This window comes from Coenobita brevimanus, chromosome 19, assembly GCF_032717465.1.
Source record: "Coenobita brevimanus isolate Jiangsu-jjx chromosome 19, ASM3271746v2, whole genome shotgun sequence".
Taxonomy (NCBI): Eukaryota; Metazoa; Arthropoda; class Malacostraca; order Decapoda; family Coenobitidae; genus Coenobita; species Coenobita brevimanus.
Window position 1 is genome coordinate 1766522 of NC_136972.1, and position 13750 is coordinate 1780271.

Below are 13750 nucleotides of genomic sequence, written 5' to 3' on the forward strand. Positions count from 1 at the left end.
CATATCTGCAGTCGATGGTCTTCTGTTAGTCGAGGTATTTTTACCATTAGTGTAAGTCTAGTTATTTGTCTCTGTAGGAGTTAGTATAGGTTAGCGATTTGTCTGTTGGGTGATTAGTTTTAGGGTCTTTAGATTAGTTTTTCTTTATTAATATAAGGTATAAAAAATATAAAACCGAGAAAAAATTATAAAAAAAATACAAGCAAACAAAATAAAAATTATATACATACATATATATATATATATATATATATATATATATATATATATATATATATATATATATATATATATATATTGTTACGGTAGCGCCAGCCCGGGGCTATTACAAAAAGACAAGTCAGCCTTAGGTGATCGGCCTCCACTGCGTTGCAAAAATAACGCAGACCCCGGCACTCACACTCCGCAAACTAGAGAAAACTGCGCAACGGAAAAGTACTTACTTAAGAACGCAACACTCTGTACTTTGATAGCAAAACGGAACAGCCTACCTATAGATCTAGCCTACTATCGTCACTACCGGAAATAATACCGCCCGAAACAGTTTACAGGAACACCTCCCACTTATTTCCAGTGGTGACGACTTTCTACTTAACCCGTGTCCAAGGGGGAACGCAGTTGACGGCTCACGATAGTTCTCACTAGCCTTGTGCAAGTAGATGGGATTGAACTGTGTAGGGGTTAGGGGTGTGTGTGTATGTACGTGTGTTCGGGAACGTTAATTAAGGCAGTGAGAGGACTACGGTGAGCCAGACTGGCCCTCCAAAGACAACAAGGTCACAAAAACAAATAAAATAACTACTTCCCTCAGTCAGCAACAAAAGAATAAAAAAAACTTAAATGAAAACGCCAGCTCGGCATAAAAATGACTGGGGAGAGAGAGAGAGTGTACAAACACCCAATACTGAAGCTGGTTGGGAAGACACTGCACTGCTGCTAGGCTCGTGTGCAGCCAAGCGCGAACGCATGAATCAGATTAATTAACAAGGAACTTAAATTCGTGCCCCTCTCTCTCTCTCTCTCTCAATAAATTGGTACTTCTAATGCAAGCAAAACATTATTAAATATACTGGTAGCTCACACAAGACAATCAAAATAATCAAATGCATACTCAGCATGGTATGAAATAAAATTGCCCTCAGTGGCAGGAACGAAAGAAACAAAAGAACTTGTAACACTCGCTAATTTAAACTCCGCGAATGACACGGATACATACTGCATAATCCCCTAGCCCAGCTGTAACGGCTGCACCCGTGGGAACGGAAAGGCGGACAGCGTAACACGCCCTTCCCCAAGGGAAAATTTTGAGCCCTGGATCAAAATTTTCGAATCAAGACCCTGACCCCTCCCTGGATAAACAATCAGCAATTACGTTATCAATCCCTTTAATATGCCTAACTTCTAAATTGTACTCTTGCAAAAGCAAACTCCAGCGGGTCAAACGCTGGTTCTTAAATTTAAACTTGTTCAAAAACTGCAGGGGATGATGGTCTGAATAAATCTTGATCACAGGGCCAAAAGGGGGCAGGTAGACAGCAAAGTGTTGCAGGGCCAGGATAATCGCTAATAACTCCTGCTCTATGACGGAATAGTTCTTCTGGGCTCTATTAAACTTCTTTGAGAAGTATGATATGGGATGTTCAACCTGGCCCTCATCCGGCTGCATCAACACTGCTCCTACCCCTACTCGGCTAGCATCAACTGCCAGCACAAAAGATTTGTCAAAATCTGGTGCACGCAATATAGGGTGGTGGCACAGCAGAGACTTAACAGTAGTAAAAGCTTGCTCACACTCGGCTGTCCACTGCCACTTCTTATCCTTGCGCAATAAGTCAGTAAGAGGGGCAAGCACTGTGGAGTAATTCCCAATAAATCTTCTGTAATAGCCGATCATGCCCAAAAATCGCTGGAGGGCGCGGCGACACTGGGGTGCTGCAAAGTTGGAAATGGCATCCACCTTAGCCCGAGGTGGAGCCACTTGCCCATGTCCTACAACAAATCCAAGGTACTGGACCTTAGCACGTACGAACTCGCACTTGTCCAAGTTGACTACTAAGCCAGCTTCCTCCAACCGCTTAATGAGCATTTCCACATGATCAAGGTGCTCCTCCCACTTGGTGTCATACACAATGACATCATCGATGTAAACGACACAATTAGGTATGCCATCCACCACTTTATCCATAAGCCTCTGGAAAGTGGCTGGAGCATTCTTCAATCCATAAGGCATCACCTGGCACTGATATACTGCACCACTGACAACAAAGCTAGCCACTTGTTTAGCCCGTTCCGTCAGCGGGACCTGCCAGTATCCTTTTACTAAGTCAAGCTTGGTGATATAAGTGGCATTTCCCACCTTGTCCACGGAGTCATCGACCCGAGTTAAGGGATAAGCATCGGTCTTAGACAGTGAGTTAACTTTCCGAAAGTCCACACACAACCTAACCTTCCCATCTGGCTTCGGCTGCAAGGTAACTGGTGAACTCCACTCACTGAAACTCCTCCTGATCAATCCATGGTCCAACATATACTTGATCTCATTATCGAGAGCTTTCTGTCTGATAGGGTTGATGCGGTGGGGAGCTAATTTTACAGGCTTACTATCCCCAACGTCAATGTCATGAGTAGCCCAAGTTGTCAATCCCGGTGAATCTCCAAAAACTTTCGGATGTTTCCATAATCTGTTGCACAGCTCTTCTCGCTTTACTGGATCAAGGTGTCGCAATTTCTCCACCAGAGCTGCATAACCATTGCCCTCCCATAGGTCAGCTGGTAACATCTCACCACGACTAAGCACTTCCTCCTGCTCCTCCAACTCACTACCAACCGCCAAAACTACAGGATCGCTCTTATCCCTGGTTCCCTCGACGTCCGCTCCAAAGTCACCTTCCAGGGACTGTGGCTGTAACCCTGGTCCACTACTCACATCACCGGCACCAACAGCTCCCTCCACAGCACGTTCCTTTGATGCCACGTCCTCCCTTCTCCGTCCTTCACATCCCAGGTGAGAGACATCAGCAGTCATCCCACAATGAGAATCAACTGGGCGGTAGTATGGCTTCAACATATTAATGTGGTACAACTGAGTACTCTTCCGCCTATCTGGGGTAACAATTAGATAGTCTAGTTCCCCAACTCTCTTCTTCACAATATAAGGACCACTGAATCTAGCCACCAGAGGTTTTCCTTGCATGGGCAGCAATGCCAAAACTTCATCTCCTTGCTTAAACTCACGACTTCTGACCTTCTTATCGTAATGAGCCTTCATTTTCGCTTGAGCCCCAATTAGATGGTCACGGGCAAGCTCTAAAGCACAATGCAGTCTCTCCCGAGTGCGGCAGACATAGTCAAGCATGGATTCCTGGTTGCCAGATTTGTTGTTACTCCAGGCCTCTCGCACCACATCCAAGGGACCACGAACTCTGTGCCCAAACACTAACTCATTGGGTGAAAACCCTAATGACTCAGTTGGTACCTCTCTCACTGCAAACATAACAAAGGGTACCGCTAGGTCCCAATCCTTTCCACTATCATAGCAGAAGGTGCGCAGCATTGTCTTTAAGGTCTGATGATGCCTCTCCAGGGCACCTTGTGACTGCAGATGGTAGGCACTGGACAAAATGTGTTTGATGCCCAACTCTGTCATTGTCTGCTTAAACAAATTAGATGTAAAATTCACTCCACGGTCTGACTGCAACTCCTTGGGCAGGCCAAAATGAGTAAAGAACAGGATAAGTTGCTTGACTACTGACTTCGCCTGCATGCTTCTGATTGGTATAACCTCTGGGTATCGCGTTGTAGCATCCATTATGGTTAACAAATACTTGTTTCCAGCAGAAGTAGGAGGTAAAGGGCCCACGATATCAATGATTACCCGGGTAAACGGGGGTTCAACTGCAGGAATGGGAGTCAAAGGGGCCACAGGAAGAACTTGATTAGGCTTGCCCACTATCTGACACGTGTGACAGCTCTTGATGTACGCAGCAACTTGTCCCGGCATACTTGGCCACCAAAAGTTATATCTTAAGCGCTGCACTGTCTTCCTGTTTCCCAAGTGACCTGCTAAAGGTCCCTCATGTGCTAACTGTATTAACGGCACCCTAAACTGCACAGGCACCACCACCTGCACTAACTCACCCACTCCTCCATCCACCGTGGCGCCAGTGGGCGTCCATCGGCGATGTAAAACATTGTCTTTAATCAGGAACTCCTCCTTACCACACTCCATACTTCTTTCTTCCCCTACTCGAGCAAACAAGGGCTTTAATGTTACATCCTCCTGTTGCTTCACCCTCAATTCTGCTGGCCCAACACCCGCCAGCCCTACTGAGGACTGAGATAAGGGACTGGTCGGGACACTGGATTGCGAAGGGCGATCAATCTCAGCGTCACCTCTAGTACACTCGACAGGGGGAGGAATGTCAGACTCCACACTGACATCATCACCTCTACCCTCAACAGTGACACTCTGTTCCTCAGGCGCGTTTGACGGAGGTCCTGCATCCTCGCAGTCGACCCCAGTGTCCTGAAATTCTCCTAATTCAGTCGATGGGCTGGGTTCAGTCTCCACACAGACACACTCAACACCACCTCTAGTGTCCTGAGTGGAAAGTGGGGCAGCGCCCATGCACACATTCCCACTCTCCTCACCCACCACAGCAACACTCTGCTCACTAGGTTCCTCCATTGGTGGCCCTGCCTCATCACAGTCGACCCCAAGAACCTGTGACTTCACCAGTTCTTCCTCCCGGGCTGCAACCTGTGCCATAGATCTTGTAATTGCACAGACCGGGAACATGGCTTCCACTTCTGCATCAACTTCAATACCAATTTCTGGGGTGTCAAAACACTTCTCTGCCACAACAACTGGTGGGGGAAGAGATGGAAATACTTTCTCTCCAGCCAGGTCGTTCCCCAGCAGAAAATCAACCCCCTCTACTGGCATTACATCAGCAACAGCTACTTGACCTGCAGCCTGAACAATGGGGCAATCGAGTTCCACATGAACATAATTATAGTATTCATCTGCGTTCATGCCTCTACACAGCACATACTTTCCTGAGTTTACAGGCCCTCCAGTCACGTTTCTGCACACAGACTGTTGTGCACAGGTATCACGAACCACAGTAACTGGATAACTGATCCCATGAATTTTCACTGTGCCGTGACACATAAAAGGTTTACACCAGTCTAGGGACGATTTCTGAGGCAGTTCATCCGGAGGTGGCGTAGCATGTTGGGTAACTTTTTCAGCCTGAGCTGGCAGCGAGCACAGCCGGCTGCACTCCAGCTTTCCACAGACTTCTCCCTCACCGTTACCACTCTCCCAACTCCTCTCGTTCACCTGACTCGAACCTACAACTAGTGCCACTGGTTTGGCATTTTGGGAGGCCTTCCACTTAGGGCAGTTAGGCTTGATGTGCCCACTCTGTTTGCAAAAGTAACAAAGTAGCTTCGAACTGGATACGGGGCTCTTTCTCCCAGAATTCTTTTTCTTCTCTGTACTTCCCTTGGACTGATTCACGGGAGATTTATCCCAGGCAGGGCCACTCACAGTCCTCTCCCTGGAATACTGAAAATTAGCATACTTGACCCCCATACTCCGCAAGGCAAACACCCGGTCGTCAGCCCACGTCGCTGCTTCCTTCACGGTCTTAAATCTCTTCTCCCTAATTTTAACACCAATTTCTTTGTCAGCCATGTTGGTAAAATGTTCCATCAAAAGCAGTTCACGCACATCGTTATACGAAGTGGCGCTCTCACTCAGCAACCACTCGTCTAACCTCTCCTCCAGATACCTGGCGTAGGCCATATAGGTGTCAGCAGGTCTTTTCCGAGCACCACGGAACAACAACCGATAAACCTCTGGTCTAAGTTCATATGCCTTCAGGATGGCTGCTTTAAATTCATCATAATCATCTACATCCTCAGGGCACAACCTATTATACACTTCCAAAGCTTTTCCCTTCAGCACATTAGATACCAAGCCCCCCCAGCGCTGCCTGGGCCACTCAAACTCCCTAGCCTTCTTTTCAAACCTGACAAACCATTCTGTCACCTTCAACTCATCAAATGCTGGCACTAATTTTAGACTCCTTGAGAGCCAACTCTCCCTATCTTCTGCACGGCCTGAGGTTTGGGTATCTGAAGTAGATCTATTAGCAGTCACCTCCAAGTGAGTCTTCTCCAGCTCAAATCGCATTTTTTCACGCTGCAACTCCATCTCCCTCTTTTTCAACTCCAACTGCAACTGGGCCTCCGGTGACAAGACTCCAGGGTAAATGGGAGTGGAATGAACAGCTCCAGGGAAAGCACTAGACATACCTGGGGGAACTGCTCTAAACTGGCTCGGCGGCATCATAGATGGTAATAGTGGGGTAGCGAAACGAGGCAGCTCAGCACCATAGTCAAACTCAGGGCTCACACGGGGAGTACCTTTGCTATGTGCCTCTCGTTGTTCCCTATTTTCCATATCCACAGGTGACTCAGCACGTACGCGATCTGGTGTAGACATGCGTGACTCCATGGCGACAAATCAATGGCAGTACTGAATAATGAAATACTAATGCTGACTGAGAAACTACACACACATCAACTTCACCTCAAAGCACAGAGAACGCCAAGGCACTGTTACGATATCCTGATGCGAGGTTGCCACTGTTACGGTAGCGCCAGCCCGGGGCTATTACAAAAAGACAAGTCAGCCTTAGGTGATCGGCCTCCACTGCGTTGCAAAAATAACGCAGACCCCGGCACTCACACTCCGCAAACTAGAGAAAACTGCGCAACGGAAAAGTACTTACTTAAGAAGGCAACACTCTGTACTTTGATAGCAAAACGGAACAGCCTACCTATAGATCTAGCCTACTATCGTCACTACCGGAAATAATACCGCCCGAGACAGTTTACAGGAACACCTCCCACTTATTTCCGGTGGTGACGACTTTCTACTTAACCCGTGTCCAAGGGGGAACGCAGTTGACGGCTCACGATAGTTCTCACTAGCCTTGTGCAAGTAGATGGGATTGAACTGTGTAGGGGTTAAGGGTGTGTGTGTGTATGTACGTGTGTTGAGGAACGTTAATTAAGGCAGCGAGAGGACTACGGTGAGCCAGACTGGCCCTCCAAAGACAACAAGGTCACAAAAACAAATAAAATAACTACTTCCCTCAGTCAGCAACAAAAGAATAAAAATAAACTTAAATGAAAACGCCAGCTCGGCATAAAAATGACTGGGGAGAGAGAGAGAGTGTACAAACACCCAATACTGAAGCTGGTTGGGAAGACACTGCACTGCTGCTAGGCTCGTGTGCAGCCAAGCGCGAACGCATGAATCAGATTAATTAACAAGGAACTTAAATTCGTGCCCCTCTCTCTCTCTCTCTCTCTCTCTCAATAAATTGGTACTTCTAATGCAAGCAAAACATTATTAAATATACTGGTAGCTCACACAAGACAATCAAAATAATCAAATGCATACTCAGCATGGTATGAAATAAAATTGCCCTCAGTGGCAGGAACGAAAGAAACAAAAGAACTTGTAACACTCGCTAATTTAAACTCCGCGAATGACACGGATACATACTGCATAATCCCCTAGCCCAGCTGTAACGGCTGCACCCGTGGGAACGGAAAGGCGGACAGAGTAACAATATATATATATATATATATATATATATATATATATATATATGTGTGTGTGTGTGCATGAAAGTGTGTCTGTATGTATGCATGGAAGTACGTGTGTGTGTGTATATATATATATATATATATATATATATATATATATATATATATATATATATATATATATATATATATATATATTTATTTATGGAAGCAATGAAGAAAGTTAAATCGGGGAAAGCCCCAGGAATTGATGGAGTGTGTGGTGAAATGCTGAAGCATGGGGGAGAGATAGTAGTAGAATGGATGTGGAAGATGTGCAGATTGGCCTGGGAGGAAGGTAGAGTCCCGGAGGATTGGAAGTCAGGTATAATTATTCCCTTGTACAGAGGAAAAGGGGAAAAAGAAGTGTGTGGTAATCATAGGGGCATTTGTCTTCTTAGTACCGTATAATAGGAAAAGTGTATGACAGGATACTTATTGACAGAGTTAGAGAAAGAACAGAGAAATTAGTTGGAGAAGAACAGGGAGGCTTTAGGAAGGGAAGAGGTTGTGTAGATCAGATATTCATTCTTAGATCTTTAGTGGAAAAGTTTCTAGAGAAGGGAAAGAAGTTGTATGCGGCTTTCATGGATTTGGAGAAAGCATATGACAGGGTGGATAGACAAGGATTGTGGAAAGTGTTAAGAATATATGGAGTAGATGGGAAGTTGTTGAATGCTGTGAAGAGTATGTACGATGGTGCGAAGGCTGCAGTGCGTGTGGATGGTGAACTAAGTGAATTTTTCTCTTTGAAAGTTGGGTTGAAACAGGGATGTGTCATGTCTCCATGGTTGTTCAATCTGTACATGGATGGGGTAATAAAAGAGGTACAAGGTAGGGTAGTGGATGTTGGAGTGGCCCTGGTGAGAGAGGATAGTGTTTGGAAACTCCCTGTACTGTTGTTTGCAGATGATACTGTGTTGTTGAGTGAAGACGAAGGAGAGCTGCAAGGCTTGGTGGATGACTTTGGGAGAGTGTGTAAGAAACAGAACCTAAAGGTGAATGTAGGGAAGAGTAAAGTGATGGTCTTTGAGAGAGGTGAAGTCAGTGAATGTACAGCGAGGTTGGATGGTGAGGAATTGGAAAATGTGAGTACGTTTAAGTACTTGGGTAGTGTGACGAGTAAGGATGGAGGTTTGGAGGGTGACGTACTTGAAAGGGTACAGCAGGGAAGAAAGGTTGCTGGTTCTTTGAAAGCAGTGATAAGAAACAGGGTAGTGAGCATGGAAGTGAAAAAGTTACTATGACAGTATTGTGATACCAACTCTAAAGTATGGAAGTGAAGCTTGGACGTTGTTGGAAGGACACAAGTCAAGAGTGACAGCAGTGGAAATGAGTTATTTAAGAGGAGCCTGTGGAGTCATATGGAGAGACAGGCTGACGAATGAGGATATAAAGGAGCGTTGTGGTGTGGAAGTGGATGTGATAGGAAGCGTTATGAGGAACACACTGAGGTGGTTTGGCCATGTGGAGAGGATGGAGGGTGAAAGACTGACGAAGAGAGTGTATGTGAGTGAGGTGGAGGGGGGAAGAGGGAGCTGGAGGCCGAGGATGAGATGGAGGGATGGGGTGGAGAGGTATATGAGAGAGGGGTGTGTGAGTTGGGAGCAGGGCAGTGAAATGGCGGGGGACAGGGCGACTTGGAGGCGATTTGTTTGTGGCCACCCCAAACGGGATTGAGGCGTCTGGCAATATATATATATATATATATATATATATATATATATATATATATATATATATATATATATATATATTTTTATATATATCTATATATTTTTATATTTATATATATATATATATATATATATATATATATATATATATACGGCCTTAATGACCAGGGGCTTCGGCCCCAATGGTTGATAGGCCAGAAAAAAGCAAAAAAAAAAAAAATACTATTAATTAGGGTTGACAGTTGACGTATTTGAAATAGTTCCTCCTTCCATTAATCTATTTCTAATATGTCCCCTACGTTAAACCCTGTTCCTCGCCTGACAGTCACCAGCTTATGAGTGCAAGTGTGCAATAGAAAAAGGTATTGGGCAATTGCAGTCGATGGTGGTCTGTTGGGCGAGGTCCATCACTTTTTGCACATATTATATAAAAACATTATACCATCTTGCTTAAGTTACTCTAATTAGGGCCGACACCTGACGTATGTGGAAATGTTCCTGACTTGTCTGGTTCGCTTTCATATATTGATGTCTCCTAAGGTTTTGCCTCGACTGACAGTCACCAGGTGATGACTGCATGTATGTAATGTAGAAAGGCATTCCATATCTGCAGTCGATGGTGTTCTCTTGGTCGAGATATCTTTCTTTTTATCATTACTGTAGGTTTAGCGATTTGTCTTTTTAGGATTTAGTGTAGGTTAGCGATTTGTCTGTTAGGTTATTAGTTTTAGGGACTTTAAGTTAATTAGGCTTTTTTTCAGTTACGTAACGTAAGGTTTTTAAAAAACATAAACTAAATACAGTACAAAAATTATATATATTTACGTGTGTATGTGTGTATGAAAGTGTGTGTGTATATGCATGGATGTGTGTATGAACGTATGTATGTACAGTATATATATATATATATATATATATATATATATATATATATATATATATATATATATATATATATATATATATATTGCCTTAATGACCAGGGGCTTCGGCCCCAATGGTCGATAGGCAAAAGAAAAAAAAAAAAAAAAAAAAGAACCGCCAGACCGCCACTTCGACATTGCAGGAACTCTCATTCCCCCCCCCCCCCGTTCTCCATCGTGTAATGAGTCCTCATAAATGTGAGTTAATTGGTGATATTTCCTCTCATCTCACCTCTACTGAATAATCAGACCGCCACTTCTCTTCGACATTGCAGATGATCGTGTGTTCAAGCCACTGCCTAGCCGGCGTCTCACACACTAAATCACCCCCCTCCCTCTTAGTTCATGTAGCCTAATTAAGAATCTATCGGCTGGTCCATTTGATTACTGATCCATCCATCCATCCATCATCCAATACTACATTGCCCCATGAGGAGCGTAGGAGTCTGGGGCTTGGCAGTTGGTCCCGACATTTAAGATGAGAGTGAACATCAGTTTGAAAATTATATTCAGTTGTACATGATTCTTGTGTTATCGTGCTAAATCGTGGGAATATCTTGGTGGCAATCTTTACTTCTTCCCAGTGAGTCCAACTGTGACCAAGGGATCAATATATCCAGGTGTATCAGTATTCTGCGAATACTAATTTAGGTTTGTAAAAATTCATAACTCTGGAGTTACAGACTGTCATTATATTTTATCTCCTTTGATCGTTCCCAGTTTGTAATCTGTCTCAGTTCTTAATGCTTAGTAAATCTTAGGTTAAGTCATTTTGAAAATCGAGTTTTGTTATCCTCCAGGGTATAGTGCAGACAAGATTGAGTGGCCCGCAAAGTGTGCGTAATATCTAAAGGCTCATGCACTCTCTTCAAAAGTGCACGCTACCACATTTCCCATAAACCCTCTAATAAGATCACGCTACCACATTCCCATAAACTCGAATAAGATCACGCTACCTCATTTCCCATAAATTCTCTAATAAGATTACGCTACCCATTTTCCATAATCTCTAAATTCTGACTATTACACTGGTGGCATTAGTGGTGGTATCAAAAGTTCCTTGCGTTACACTGGTGACTAACTCTCAGCATCATATTAACGGTGGCACTAAAATTCACGCATTACACAATACCCAGATGTAATTTTCCTATTTCATGAATATTATGATGTAACTCGTCACCTCGGTCAGTTCCAGGTTCCTATGCCACAAATCTAATATTCTTACTACAAACAATGCATTAAGGGCTGGAATAAATAACCATTTATACAGATATTCATTCACTAAGAGATTTTTGAAACACGACAACGTTTTATATTGTTTGATTAATTTAATCTGAAACTAGGCATTATTTACAAAGGCCTCGAAGTGAGACCGTGAAAAATTAAACGATGTAATTATTGTTTAGCCCCAACAGTTATAAATATGATGCTGCATTGTTAATGATAAACCTGTTTTATTATCTTGGAAGTAGAGATTAACATAACAACGAAAAATCAGATACGTACCACATTTAATGTATTTATTCTCCTTTCGATAAAGATTCAGTTATTATGAACGTCCACCTACCTAACCTTGATCTTGACGTAACTCACGTATACCGATATAAAACATATATATTAAACGAAGCCAAACTACTCTGCATAAGTAAATGCTCAATCAAAGTATCTTAATATCAGCAACCAGTTTACAGTCCCACTATACACACAGGTACTGACCAGGAAGAATAAAATATTCAGTTCATGAATGAGGCGGTGGCTGAATCGGTAGAGAGGTGGCTTGCAGTCCTGATGGACCCAGGTTCGAATCCTGGCTGGGGCAGGGGACAGTTTAAGGATTTGAATTTCATTAAAAGCAGACTTTCCTGATCTACCAGATGACCCGCCGACATGTCGTAAAAATACCCCCGCTAATACCATTACACCAGTCCTGTATGAGACAGCCCTAGCATGTATTCAATATGGACGGTGGGTGTTGGCGCCGAAGTGGTGACATGTGGAGGTGTAGGAGGACTACTGGGCCTTGGGATAGGCTACTGCCCCCAAGATATAGGCCCTGAAGCCTTTGCCCAGAGTCGGACACATAATAAAAAAAAAATATATATATATATATATATATTTCTGGCCACTTGCCTTGAGCACCTGAACTTGAGGTTTTATAGGAAATATATATACATTGAAAGGTATTGGGTTTGTTGACAAAACATGGGAATGTGGTGGGTGGCAGGTTGGTGTTGGGTGGATGTGGTGGGTGGCAGGGTGGTGTTGGATGGGTGTGGAATGAAAATATAAACAAATAAATCACATCCTTAGGTCTGCTTCAGTCGATGACTATTGTCCATATGAGTCCAGTTGCAACTTTGTTTTGTTACCAGTGTCGTTCAGGTTTATTTCTAACAATTTAAAAGGAACATTTTATCATTAAAGATATCATTGCATTAATTTGTATCTGTATAATTCAGCATCTTACAAATAAATGAGGGTTTTGGTTGGAATACAAAGTCAATTTTGCACACGTTCAGACTCGATTGGCATTGACCAATCACAGTCCGAGAGCATTGCGCAGTTTTACCAATATCACCTGTCCTCAGCTGGCCAAATCAGACTCCCTGAAACCGACTACAGTAATAAATGGTCGTCTTTTCCAAGTGGAGGACTATAGATCATGTTTTCAGTATCATCCTTTTGCCTCGTGAACACCAAATCTAATACAGACGGCTCATTAGTCCTCTCTTCCTGGTACTGGATGTTACATGCTGATAGAGAAAAAATACAGTATATATCTCGAGTTAACTGAAAAAGCTTATTATCCCAGTGGTTTCCAGTACTCTGTGTTCCCATAATTTCCCAGTTTACATTGTTATGAAAATCTCCATTTAATATAATCCTTTTAGATTTACCCTCCTTATTTTGTAATAATGTTCTAATACTTTTAAATGTATTCTCTACCAACTTCCTGTATTTGTCCATCTCCCAAGTCCTTGTTGAATGAGGCATATATATAGTTGCTATAATTGTCTTTTTTTTTCAGCTGCTTTTGGTAGATTTACGTAGATCTCCTTTGTTTGCAATTCTTTACTTGTCAGTATGATTACTCCTCCCCCTTGTTTGATTTCTCTATCTTTCCTCCATATTTTGCAGCTCTCTATAACACGATGTAACAAAAAAAAAAATAAATAAATAAATAAATAATCTGTTCCTGTGTAATAAGTACTATTTCCTTATTTCTTTTCCTCCAGAACTATAGAGAACATATATCATCATCCTAAAACTTCGCTTTCGTGAACATGAGAGCGATTATTTATATTTATTAATTTTCTGTAGAAAGAATAAGTGGGTTTGTCTTTTCCTTCGTGAGGAGCCAGAAGAATATATATAAATACGAAAAGTGACATGTAACAACATTGAATACATAGTGAATGAAATCATAGAAGTCTAGAATCGAACATTTTTTTGCGATTTGTTATTGTATAGTAATTACTTTCA